The following is a 12,883-nucleotide window of genomic DNA, read 5'->3' as shown; positions in this document are numbered from 1 at the left end:
CATAGGTCTGAGGTCTTCCTATGGAGGAATACAGGAATGCTGGTAGGGTAAATTGGTTGATATAAGGTTCCATGTGGTGAGTGGTGAGATGGGTCTTTCATCCAGGCTGCCTTTGAACTCAGCAGATCCTGTGCTGCTTCTGAACTGTTTGAGGTCAGTGGGTCTAACTCTCATGTAACCCTGGCCACAGTCTAGTTCTCCCTCCCTCCTACCTCCCAATCGCTGCCCACCCTGTCCCGGTACAGAAATCAGAATTTTCAGGGTAGTTTTTCAGGATTTAGGGTTTTCAGGAATTCTCCTGATTCTTGCTCCTGGCCAGGAGTGAAAATCTAGGCCTTTGGGTACAAATCTGAGCATAAAATATAAATCTGAAATAAAATATAAGAGAATGTTTGAGGGGTGAGATATTATGAGTTGTGCTCAATCCAAAAGAAGTTGCTGGTATTTTCACCACAGAGAGTTTTTTGTATAAATTTCATTGGAATAATACTGCAACTCTCTGAGGCAGTTCCACAGAGGCTGTCAGTTTTCAGGGAGCTTCATTTCTCTCAGTGCCAGCCCTCTTCCCGCACATTCCCGATCCACTTCCCCAGCAGCACCGAGTCTCCCTCAGTGGATGTTTCACACTGGCCAGCTGGTGTGAAATCATGTGTCAGCTGCAATTGCAGGCGGAATGCATATCATGTCTGCTTCCAGGCCTGCTGATCACACGTGCACAAAGAGCACGAAATTCTGCCTGACATTCAGACAAAAGTTCTACCATAGGACGTACAGCACAGAAATGGCATAGGGACGTCAACCTTTTCGGAATGTACTGCAGACTGGAGAAGTCTCCAGATGATGAAAATGGTTGGTCTCCAAGATACAGCAGCGCCTTCATCTGGAACACTTAGCAGATTTAATTTATGAAATTAGTCAATCAAAAGAATTATGCAAGGCACTTTCATTGAAATACCACAGTTAAAAATGAAATCTGCCTAAAATGGAGTAAAATGTGAAAAATTGGAAAACTAGTACAAGTTTTGAAGTTGTCAGTACAATTAAGAATGGGAGTTGTAACACTTAAAAGACCAAAATCCAATCAAACTAAACGAGAAACAAGCAATTCTGTTGACTCTGCTGACTTTGATGTTGGATAGATTCATTCAGTCAATTGTTGTGGAGCTGGCTTCATTCATTTGATATTGATCTCCAGGGGAAAAAAGATCTGAAGAAGCATGGGTGGCTTGCCTTAATCAGCTAATCCTCATGATTTTGAGCAGCTGGCACAATGGTTTCTGCAAAAATAGATCAGTTTACAAATCCATTCAGTTTGGTTCAAAGGAGAGATGAATAATCAGCACTGATTTCTGGTACAGGAGGATTGGAAGAAAGTCAAATTAATTTAAAAATCCAACTGCTCGACTTATTATTCTAATCGTGTTTTTCTTGATGGTAGACCTGGCAAAATAATTAAACTTTTCCTGCTGGTAAGTAGAGGGAAAGATTAGTGAGGGTCTTGGACAGCTGTGGAATTGCATCTGAAAATATGGCAGCGTGATAGCTAACAGTCCAACTCTTCAATATCCATACTACCCTCAGTTTTAATTTGAGAAGCTCACCCTGGTAATTAGTACATGATTTATAGATATTCAACTTGTCTGCACTTCAATGAATAAGTATTTTACTTAATTTCACTTTTAAAAAGTAGAATTTGTGCCCATTAATTTCACACATACACAAAAAAAAATCATTCATGAAATGATGTGAAGGTGTGCACAGGTGGTGAAAAGGTTAAAATAAGCAGTAGAACTTAAAACAGGTTTAATTGTCAGTAATGTGGCATTGTGTTGTTATATGATAGCAGAAAGTGTTGCACTGCACTTCTCCAAGTCTCCACTACATTTTAGCTTTGTTTTAAGTAGAGCAGTCTTACTGTAAACTGTGTGTTACATCTGTGATCTGCATTATGGTTGACACCTGTCACCAGTGTATTCCCTATAGTTGTTGATGAAGCCTGAAGCAAGAGAGCATTCACAGCTTGGTCAAGGATGAAACCAGCCAGAGAGGCCGCTTTGAGTCTCTTGCCAAAGGGGACAGTCTTGTACCTTGACTTCTGTCTCTACAATTGAAGAACTATTGGGAGAAGTATTAAACTGAACTCAGTGAACTGTAACTATTTGTAAATGGTGCAAAAGCAAGAACTTACTGCCACAGAACAAAGTATGCAATGAAGATGAGAATGGGTGTAATCTTGTCTCTGGAGTGTATTAAAATTGACAATTATTGAATATTGAGCAATATCTAATCATGTTTCAGTGAAGGAGTGAAGGTCCATCTAGTACTTGTTAGTCCCAGGATTTTTGATGGTTATAACAGTTGTTTTCTCATGAAATAATATGCATAATCTAGTGCCTTTTTCATAATCTGTGTCATTAGATACTCCAGGTAACATTCTCATTCATAGAGCTTTGCTGGAACTATAGTAAAATATGATATGTCATGGGCAGTGCACTGGGTCTGAATGAGACAGTATGCACCTTGAAGTTTGGATGACAGAATACTCAATGTTTAAAATTAGAGTTAGGCTATTCAGAGCCAATGTCAGGAAGCCGCTCTACATAGACTATACAGCAATCTCTCAATTCAAAAGCAAGTCTGGCTTTAAGTTTGCCTAGCTTGTTTTCTAGAGATTGGACATTTGCCAGGAGTAAACTGGGGAGGGGGGGCACCACGTTGTTTCACTCTCACCTGCAAGCCTCCATGTGCCCATGCTTCCTGAAGTGACTGCTGTTTCTCGTGCCTGGGAGAGAGTGCGAATATGCAGTATCAAGGTTATAGGTGTGCTAAATGAGGTTCTTTGCATTGGTTGGCATGTAGATGGAGGATTTGTTGCTTTCTTTGCAGTTCCTATGTCAGGAGATGGGTCTGCATGGTTGGGTGACCCAGGTCACTGGTGGACTGCGGTTTGGCTTAGCCGGTCAGTGGATGTCCAAACCATGCTCTGGCATGGACAGGTTGAAGGCTGGTAAGTGGATGACGTCTCTGGGGTTGCCGATCAGCCAATGGCTGGGTCCATGAATTAGGATCACTGCCAGGGTGGGGGTCTTCCTTCGGAAGCCAGAGGATCTCTAGATCTGCAAGTAAATTGAAAAGAGCAGTATTAGTAATTTTTAGGCAGAGAGCCGATTTTTCGGACTGTGGGGCAATTCTAGAAGGGGACAGGAGGGAAGTGCTTAGGGCTTGCAGAAGGTCGCAGCTCTCCAGGTCAGAGGGGTTGGGCGTTGGTGGAGTGGAGGCCCCAACTCCAGACTTGCTGCTCTGACCATTGGATCAGTGAGGAAGTGATGGCCCATTGCCCTCAGTGCACTTTCTCACACCTCTATCTAGCCATCTAGCACTGACACTCATCCATTTCTTGGTGCAAGTCACTCCTCCTTCTGATACTCACCCGCACCAAATGCTCTCTAGCCGCCAAATTAAAACATTCAATTTCATAGGGACATGGGAATTAGGGGCAAGAGCAGGCCATTCAGCCCCTCGAGCGTGCTCTGCCATTCAGTTAGCTCATTGCAAACCTGCAACCTCAATGCCATTTGCCCACAATGCCCCCATATCCCTTGATTTCTTTACTATCTAGAAATTAATTGAGCATCACAGTTGTCTAGGGTACAGAATTCCAAAGATTTGGCAACCTCTGAGTGAAGAAATTCCTCTTTATCTCAGTCTTTAACGGCCTGCCCCGTATTCTTAGCATGTGTCCTTGTTTCTGGCTCCAAGTTGTAGATATCATCCTGTTAGAGACTCCCCCGCCCCCCCCCCCCCCCCCCCCCCCCCCGCCCCCCCCCGCCCCGCCCCCCCCGCCCCGCCCCCCCCCCCCCCCCGCGCCCCCCCCCCCCGCCCCCCCCGCCCCCGCGCCCCCCCCCCGCCCCCCCTGCCCCGCCCCCCCCGCCCCCCTGCCCCGCCCCCCCGCCCCGCCCCCCCCCTGCCCCGCCCCCCCCCGCCCCCCCCGGCCCCGCCCCCCCCGCCCCGCCCCCCCCCTGCCCCGCCCCCCCCCGCCCCCCCCGGCCCCGCCCCCCCCGCCCCGCCCCCCCCCCCCGCCCCGCCCCCCCGCCCCGCCCCCCCCCCCCCGCCCCCCCCCCCCGCCCCGCCCCCCGCCCCGCCCCCCCCCCCCCCCCCCCCGCCCCCCCCCCGCCCCCCCCCCCCCCGCCCCCCCCCCCCCCCCCCCGCCCCGCCCGCCCCGCCCCCCCCCGCCCCCCCCGCCCCGCCCGCCCCGCCCCCCCCCCGCCCCCCCCCCCCCCGCCCCGCCCGCCCCGCCCCCCCCCCCGCCCCCCCCCCCCCCCCCGCCCCCCGCCCCCCCCGCCCCCCCCCCCCCCCCGCCCCCCCCGCCCCCCGCCCCCCCCGCCCCCCCCCCCCCCCCGCCCCCCCCCCCCCCCCGCCCCCCCCCCCCCCCCCGCCCCCCCCCCCCGCCCCGCCCCCCCGCCCCCCCCCCCCCCGCCCCCCCCCCCGTCCCCCCGCCCCCCCGCCCCCCCCCCCCCGCCCCCCCCGCCCCCCCCCCGCCCCCCGCCCCCCGCCCCCCCCCCCGTCCCCCCGCCCCCCGCCCCCCCCCCCCCCGCCCCCCCCGCCCCCCCCCCGCCCCGCCCCCCCCGCCCCCCCCCGCCCCCCCCCCCCCGCCCCCCCCCCGCCCGCCCCCCCGCCCCCCCCCCCCCGCCCCCCCCGCCCCCCCCCGCCCCCCCCGCCCCCCCCCCGCCCCCCCCCGCCCCCCCGCCCCCATTTATGCACATAAGATGCTCACCTGCCCATCACCACCCACAGCATCACAGTCTCATGCTTCTCCGAATAGTATCCTACAACCAGAGGGCTTCTCAATCCACCAAATGGACCATACAGCGGCCTCGGGCAAGGGTAGGGGAGGTGGGGTCCACCTTCTAATCAACACCTGTTGGTGCCTAGACATAGCAACACTGGCAAGTTTCTGCTCCCTGGATTTAGAATATCTGATGCTGAAATGCCACTCCTATGACCTTCTTCAGGAGTTCATCTCTGTTATCCTGACAGCAGTTTACATTCCACCCCGTATGGACCATGCTGGGCAAAATATGTACTACCACAAATAACCTTGAGATGCAACATCCTGAGACCTTGATCATCGTGGCCGGGGACTGCAACCAAGCCAAGCTCAACTGTGTCCTGCCGAGACACCACCAACACATCTCATGTTCCACCAGAGGCTCAAACATTCTAAACCATTGCTGCACAAACATCAAACATGCCTACCGCTCTATCACCCATTCACACTTTGGTAAATCAGACCACAACACTGCTCTTGTTCCTGGCTTACAAGTAAAAACTGAAATGGGAGAATCCTATAAAGGAAGTCTTGCAATGTTGGTCTGAGGAACCACATGATCTCCTATGGGACTGCTTAGAGTCAGTGGACTTGATTTTTAAAAAAAAAATCAACAACAAACCTGAACAAATGTGCCAATACAGTAACTTACTTCATTAGTAACGTATGTAGAAGACTGTGCCAAAGAAGCAAATCCATGTGTTCCCTAACTGGAAACCATGGATGGACAGGGATATCCACTGCTTGCTGAGGTCGAGGTCCAGGTCCAAGTCCAGGTTCAGGTCAGGTGACCTAGCCTATGCAAGAAATCCAGATATGATCTACAGAGATCTATCAAAGACCAAGCTAGAGTCGCAGGCTAGCCACACAGACTGCCACAGACTATGGCAAGTTTGCAAGATGTAACAGACATGCAGAGTCACCAGCACCAATGTACCCTTCCCCAAACAGCTCAACACATTCTAGGCCCATTTTGAGCAAGCGGTCAGTGACAGCACGACTTCCACCCTGGAAACCTTGACCAAACCAATATCCAAGGTTGCCATTGCAGATGTCAGAGCAGCCTCCTCAAAAGACAACCCATGGAAAGCAACTGGCTCGGATAAGTACCCAGACAAACATCAAATCCTGTGTGGAACAGCTGGCAGGGGTATTTGTAGATAACTTCAACCTCTCCTTTCACTGATCTGATGTCCCTTTCTGCTTCAAGAAGATGACCATCGTCTTTGTATCAAAGAAAAGCCAGACAACATGCCTTAATGACTATCGCCTGGATGCTCTGACATCCATCATGATGAAATGCTTCAAAAGGTTAGCCATGGCATAAGTGAATTTCAGCATCCCAGATTGCTTAGATTCACTGCAGGTTCACAGCACATGTCATCTCCCTGACCCAGCACTGAACCCTGGAACACCCAGATGACAAAGATACCTATATCAGACTCCTATTTACTGACTACTGCTCAGCCTTTAATGTCATTATTCCTACAAAACTAATCTCCAAACTCTGTGGCCTGGGCCTTAGCTCCTCTCTCTGCGACCAGATCCTAGACTTCCTAACCCACAGACTACAATCACTAAGGATAGGCAACAACACCTCGCCCACAATTATCCTCAACACTAGTGTCACACAATCCGTGTCCTCAGCCCCTTACTATACTCCTTATTCACCTATGACTGTGAGGCCAAATTCCCCTCCAACTCAATTTTCAAGTTAGCTGATGATACCACCGTAGAGGGCAGGATCTCAAACAATGACAAGATGGAGTACAGGAAAGAAACAGAGAATCTGATGAACTGGTGCAACAATAATCTCTCCCTCAATGTCAACAAAATAAAGGAGATTGTCATCGATTTCAGGAAACATAGTGGAAGACATGCCCCTGACTACGTCAATGGAGATGAAGTGGAAATGGTAAGGAGCTTAAAGTTTCTAGGTGCCCAGATCACCAACAACCTGTCCTGGCTCCCCCCCACACTGATGCCATATGGTGGGAAAGCCCACCAACTCTACTTTATCAGGAGGCTAACCAAATTTTACAGATACATAATAGAAAGCATCCATTCTGGTTGCATCACAGCTTGGTATGGTTTCTGTTCTGTCCAAGATCACAAGAAACTATAAAGGTCCAGTCCATCACACAGACAAGCCTTCCATCCATTGACTCTGTCTACACTTCCCGCTGCCTCGGAAAAGCAGCCAGCATAATCAAGGACCCCATGCACCTTGGACTTAGTCTCTACCACTTTCACATACCAACCAACTCAACAATAGGTTCTTCCCTGCTGTCACCAGACTTTTGAATGGACCTACCTTATATTAAGTTGATTTTTCCTTTATACCCTAGCTATCACTGCAGCATTACATTCTGCACCCTGTCCTTTCCTTTTCTCTGAACGGTATGCTTTGTCTGTACAGTGTGCAAGAAACAATACTTTTCACTAAATACTAATACATGTGACAATAATAAATCTAATAAAATGTTGTGAGTGCTACCTTTCTCCCCCAGTGCCCCTCGTCACACCTTTAGTCACTTATCCCTTTTCCAAGTTGGACCCTTACCTTTCCATGAACTCAAAGTGACCCCAGCCTGACTGTTGGTGTGTTAGGCAGAGCTGCTATATGTTGTAAGCAAGCAATTAAATGTGTTTCTCTTAAATTGATGGGTCATTTCAATTGTCACTGCATTCTTGCCTTGCTTTCACTGTTGAATTTCAGGAAACTAGGGACTCTCCAGTAGAACAGTTAAGTCATGCTAATTGCTAGCCCTCCTCTCCTGAGAAGTTTGCACATATGCAGTCTTGCGTACTTGAGTGAAATCTGGAAGTTGATTGGTTGCAATTAGCTTCTTGAGCCACTGACAATTTTAGCATCTTTAACCCTCTCACTCTCACACAACTCCATGTTACAATTTCCCTGTTGTATCTGTGCTCTAAGAAATGGCAGGATGGGTGGATGTTGAAGAAGGGGGAGAAAGATTACAGAAAAAGGAAAGAAATATTTCCAAAAAAATTCCACATGAAAGGAAAATTAGGAATTGATTGTCAGTGAATCAGTGAAATAAAATGCTATATTTATTTCAGCAATCTATGACTAATGACCGTGTTTCTGAATCAGTTAAAGAATCCAAAGATTTCCCAGCATTTATAAGGGGATAACATCCTATTCCATAAGTAGATGCTTGCCAAGTTTCCTGGCAGACAGGTAGGAAATATGTGAAAAAGTGCCCCAAGTGATGCCTGCTGGCTCTGCCCTCCCACTGACACTACGACAAGAATGTCAAAAATAACAGATTCCCAAATAATAGTCCTCAGGTAAATGGTGTAGAAATACTAATAACATGACACAGTGTATCCTTTAATAGCTAACCCTTTATAATACAACTGCCAGCCCTACCATGTGGAGTACTGCCTCCTCCAAAGGAATCAGATGTAGGTGTGCCTCCTCGTCGCCTATACTCTGCTGCTCCCTGTAACTATGTGCAATCTTGTCCTGCAGGGGAGAGAAAAAATGTAAATGAGTGTAATGCAATCTGTTTGCCTATTGCAGCTGAATGGCTTGAAATATGTGGAAGGTGCAAGAAGTGGATGAGAGGTTAAAAGCAGTGTTAAGTGTGTGAGGGTGAGGTGCAGCATCTGCATGTTAGGCCTGAGTCTGACTGCTGATGTGTGCAGCTATAGGATCAGCTTGGACACACAAGTCTCCATTCTTGGTGGAAGGGCAATGGATCATGACGAATGTGGTGTGTATTAGCCATCCCTGAGCCATTATGGTGCATTATTGTGGTGAATTATGGTGCCTGAACATTATAGAGTGTGGTCTTTCATTACAACGTGAATAGTCAGCAGCAATAACTAGCAATGAGCAAGGAAAATCCATGATGAACCATCTCTTCCAGTGTCAGAAAACAATCGGATGACTATATCTTTTGATATGCACCTGATTGATGTATTATCCAACTGACGGCAGCACTTCTATCCACTTTCTGCCTCATAGTAGCAACTCCTTACCTTTCACACTCTGACCAGGTCACATAACGCACATTGGATCCACATCTGCATCTCTGCTACTTCCAGGGTCAATGGGCCTGACTCCGGTTAGCCCCATAACCCCCGGAGTGGAAATCCAATCATTTGGGGAAACTTCTTTAGAGTCAGGTTTGGGAAGTTGAGAATTTTCCTGACTCTGTGCACCTATCATGGGGTGAAGATTTGGCCTTAACTCTGAATCACATTATATGTTGCATCATGTCCCCTCTAGTGATAAATACAAAGAACTTAAATGTGCAGCACAACAAAATGAGTACATGATATTGATATTCAACTATGAACAGATAACTTAGCTCTGACGAGGGGTCATCCAAGCTGAAAAGGTTGGCTCTATTCTCTCTCCGCAGATGCTATCAGACCTGCTGGGATTTTCTAACACTTTCTGCTTTTGTTTCAGATTCCAGAATCCACAGTATTTTAACTTAGATCAATCTTACTCCATGTGCCACAAATCTACAATGACTATAATTCATCCCTTAGAAAAAGCCAATTCCTATGGTTATGTATATCCTTTTATCTTTCAATCTCATTGCTTGCCAAGTATGTTCGCCCAGCTCCTTTTTTAAAATGGCACAATGTGACACAGATGTCAGAGGAAGTCTATTCATACTATCTGTCTGGAAAATAATTTGTCAGTCTGTCTTGTGGACAGATTCTTCATTCACACCCACTTCTGTGATCACAGTTTGTGGTTCAAAAAACTGTTATATCTACACATTCAGTATTTCAATATTTTGGTACTGCATACAGCTAGTTTTACATTGCATATCAATATGTGATAAAAATATTTAGGAGCAGTTTTCAATAGTACTTGTTCTTGGATTTAGCACTTCCACGTCAGCAGAGTTTTGGCCGTCATGCTCTAACCTTGAGTGATGCTTATATGATGGCTAAAGACTAGGGATTTGCCAGTACAGCTGGGACTAATAAAACCCTACTCCAAAAACTGCACAATGACATTGAAGGCATTAATAACTACTTCACATTAAAGCACCGCTGCCAATGACTGCTTTGACTTTGCCTGCCATGCCAAACTGTACACCCCAGGACCATAATGAATGATTCAACAGCTTAGCAATTCATTGCTCCTCCAAAGCAACAATGCTGATTGTGGCAGTTAGCTGTGTGCAGTACACATTCCATCCAAATGTGACCACAATAACTTTAACTTTCAAAAACTCAACCACATTTACCTGCCTTAGCTCCATATCCCGTGATTCTCCTAATTAGCAAAAATCTGTGTTGGGTTCTTGGATGAATCCCAATTGGAATCAACTGGTGATTCATTTTAACTCCTGCATTTCGCATGAGACTTTTAACTACAAGCTAAAGTGAGATTATTCAGAGTAAATTCAAAGAAGTTTATTTAAAGAAAAATATAAATTATTACAAAATTTTGAAGTTGTAGAACAAAATTAGTGAGATAGAAAGATATAAAAATCATACTTGCATGTAATTAAACTTTCTGATATGTATCATCTGTCTTCTATCCACACAAACTAATTTTAAGTATATTACTCAAAAGAACATAAACAAATCATCATATCCAAAAGAGACCTCTACAATTTTCGATATTTGATCAGTTCTATCAAAACGTGATCTTCTTACCTGAGTTAGAATATGGCTCGCTAACAGACGATGGGATTTTTAACTCTGAGAGGAGGTTTCAGATCTTCATTCCACATTTTAATGGGACCTTGTCATCCATTGATTGGCTGTCACATTCTTTAATGCAGTTTAATTGCGCAAGGCTTTTGTGCATAATTAATCTGGAACAATGAATCTGCATAATAATGGAACAATGAACTATTCAATATACTCTTTTAATCTTATTTCAGACATGCAGCTTTATATTTCGTACAATATTTGGTTTCCAAATTTTCTTCAAATATGATTTAAATACATTCTTATGTGCTCATTTTATGTAAATATTTTAACTTAACGTTTGTAAGAAAATTTTACATCAAACATAAAATCTCATTTGGAGCATACCTGATATTAACCTATGTAAGTTTAAAGAATGACCTTGTCATAGAGTCATAGAGGTTTACAGCATGGAAACAGGCCTTTGGCCCAACTTGTCTGTGCAGCCTTTTTTTAAAAATCCCTAAGCTAGTCCCAATTGCCTGCATTTGGCCCATATCCCTCTATACCCATATTACCCATGTAACTGTCTAAATGCTTTTTAAAAGACAAATTTGTACCCGCCTCAATTACTACCTCTGGCAGCTTTTTCCAGACACTTCCACCCTCCGAGTGAAAAAGTTGCCCCTCTGGATGCTTTTGTATCTCTCCCCCTCACTTTAAACTTATGCCCTCTAGTTTTAGACTCCCCTTCTGGTAAATTACTAATTAAATTATAACTGTTCAATTATAACTGAGGTTCGATCTTAGGGTGAGATTTACTTGCTTTTCCCGGCAGTGAGATCTTGCAGTCCCACCAAAGACAACCTGCATGCTGTAGGGTTCCTGGTGGCACAGCTGGCAAATGATAGAAATGTCCATTGACTTTGGCAGGACATTTCTGTCACCAACTAATGGTGAGCTGCCTCTGCTGCCGGGAAATCCGTTGCAGGAAATGTTGGCCTTAGTTTCTGGGCTGGGGACCAGCCATTCATATGAATTGATGGAATTAGCTCTCAGATCACCAATGATCCTTATCTGTTTCTTCCATACTTATTTACATCCCAATGATGTAGATCTGTCTTGTTTGTACACATTTACAAAGGTAATTCTAATTGTAATTTAAACGTACATCCTAGGTTGTATGGTTACAAAAGGGGAACTAATAACGTAACTTTTAATGATTAAGAGTTAAATCTTTGATTGTCATTATAAGACATACTGCTGGTAATTTGGATATTACTGGCACACATTTCAATCCATTGTATCACTGTATGGTGCATGTTTAATTATGTTAAACTTAAACATTTTCAACATTGTAGTGTCATGTATTTTGTTAAAATAATTCTTTTTAAAGGGTATTAATAAAATCAAGCCTTTTAAAATAACATGATTTATCTAATATCTTCAAAATTCATTAACTATTTTAAAATCATTTGTTGCTGTTTTGACTATTTCATTGTCAGTATTACAATATATATAGCGATCACTGTTCAGGAATTACTTGTTGCTTATAAGATAGCTGCATTTGACCCTCTTAGTTTATTTATAAAGTTTAATCTGAGAATGATTTTTACTAAAATTCACTACTTAAGCTTACCTACATCAATCAATCTCAATCTTTAGAATTCCAGTTAACTCAGCATTAGCAGCGTTTTGCAGGGAGGAAATTCTAGGGTCACAAATTGGGCTCTGTAGTGTAGGTGCTATAGGAACCAGGAGGGTCTACAAATTGCATAAGGTCACCTCTGGCAACTTTTGCCATAGTCTGGGTCAATCAGCATGTTTAAAAGGGCAATATCATCGGCCTATGCCAGAATTATGCAGATCATGAAAAAAGTCAGTATCAAATGCTGACTTAGTATCCAACCTATCATTTTGGATCTCACAGGTCCAGTTAACACCCCCTGTTAAACACGTACAGCTGCACATGCGTTCAGTTGCTCAAGGGAAACCACACAAGCTATTTAGAAGGATCAGAATGGGACTTTCTAAGAATTTCTCATTTTCTTTTTCTGCTGTAGAGTTAGGGGGTCATCCAAAAGTACAGTTAGTTTTCACATGTATGCTGAAGAGAACTGGCTGTACCTCATCACCACGCCTCTCAACTTCATTACCGCTGCTAAATTATCAGATCACTTGTCAACATTCAGTTCTGGTTAAGCAGAAAGTTCCTGCTGTTAAATATTGAGAGGATTGAGCTATTGCATTTGGCTCCCAATACAGTCTCTATTCTCTAGCTAATCAATTCTACCCTCTTTCTGCAAACTGTCGGAGGCTCAACCAATCTGTTCACAACCTTGGTTCATATTTAACCCCCAGATGAGCTTGATATCACATAGTCACATCATCACTAATACCAGCTATTTCCAACTGCATAAT

General features: G+C 45.5%; 1 long non-coding RNA gene across 3 annotated transcripts in view; it reads right to left on the bottom strand.

Annotated features, from left to right (window-relative positions):
* Positions 1 to 993: 993 nt before the first annotated feature.
* LOC145360556 (uncharacterized) overlaps positions 994 to 12,883 on the bottom strand; it is a 30,320-nt gene continuing 18,430 nt past the window's right edge. The window contains exons 1-3 of one of the 3 annotated variants that reach the window (XR_013889742.1): positions 8,226 to 8,318; positions 2,731 to 3,116; positions 994 to 1,277 (exon numbers count right to left, since the gene is read on the bottom strand). This is a non-coding gene — a long non-coding RNA (uncharacterized LOC145360556). Of the gene's footprint in view, positions 1,278 to 1,617; positions 3,117 to 5,480; positions 5,626 to 8,225; positions 8,319 to 10,486; positions 10,662 to 12,883 lie in introns of those variants that run through there. The other 2 variants (XR_013889740.1, XR_013889741.1) reach the window with 2 other exon arrangements.

Source organism: Carcharhinus amblyrhynchos, chromosome 2 (genome assembly GCF_965287045.1).
Source record: "Carcharhinus amblyrhynchos chromosome 2, sCarAmb.v2.hapA, whole genome shotgun sequence".
Lineage (NCBI taxonomy): Eukaryota > Metazoa > Chordata > Chondrichthyes > Carcharhiniformes > Carcharhinidae > Carcharhinus > Carcharhinus amblyrhynchos.
This window is presented reverse-complemented; position numbering and strand designations above follow the sequence as displayed.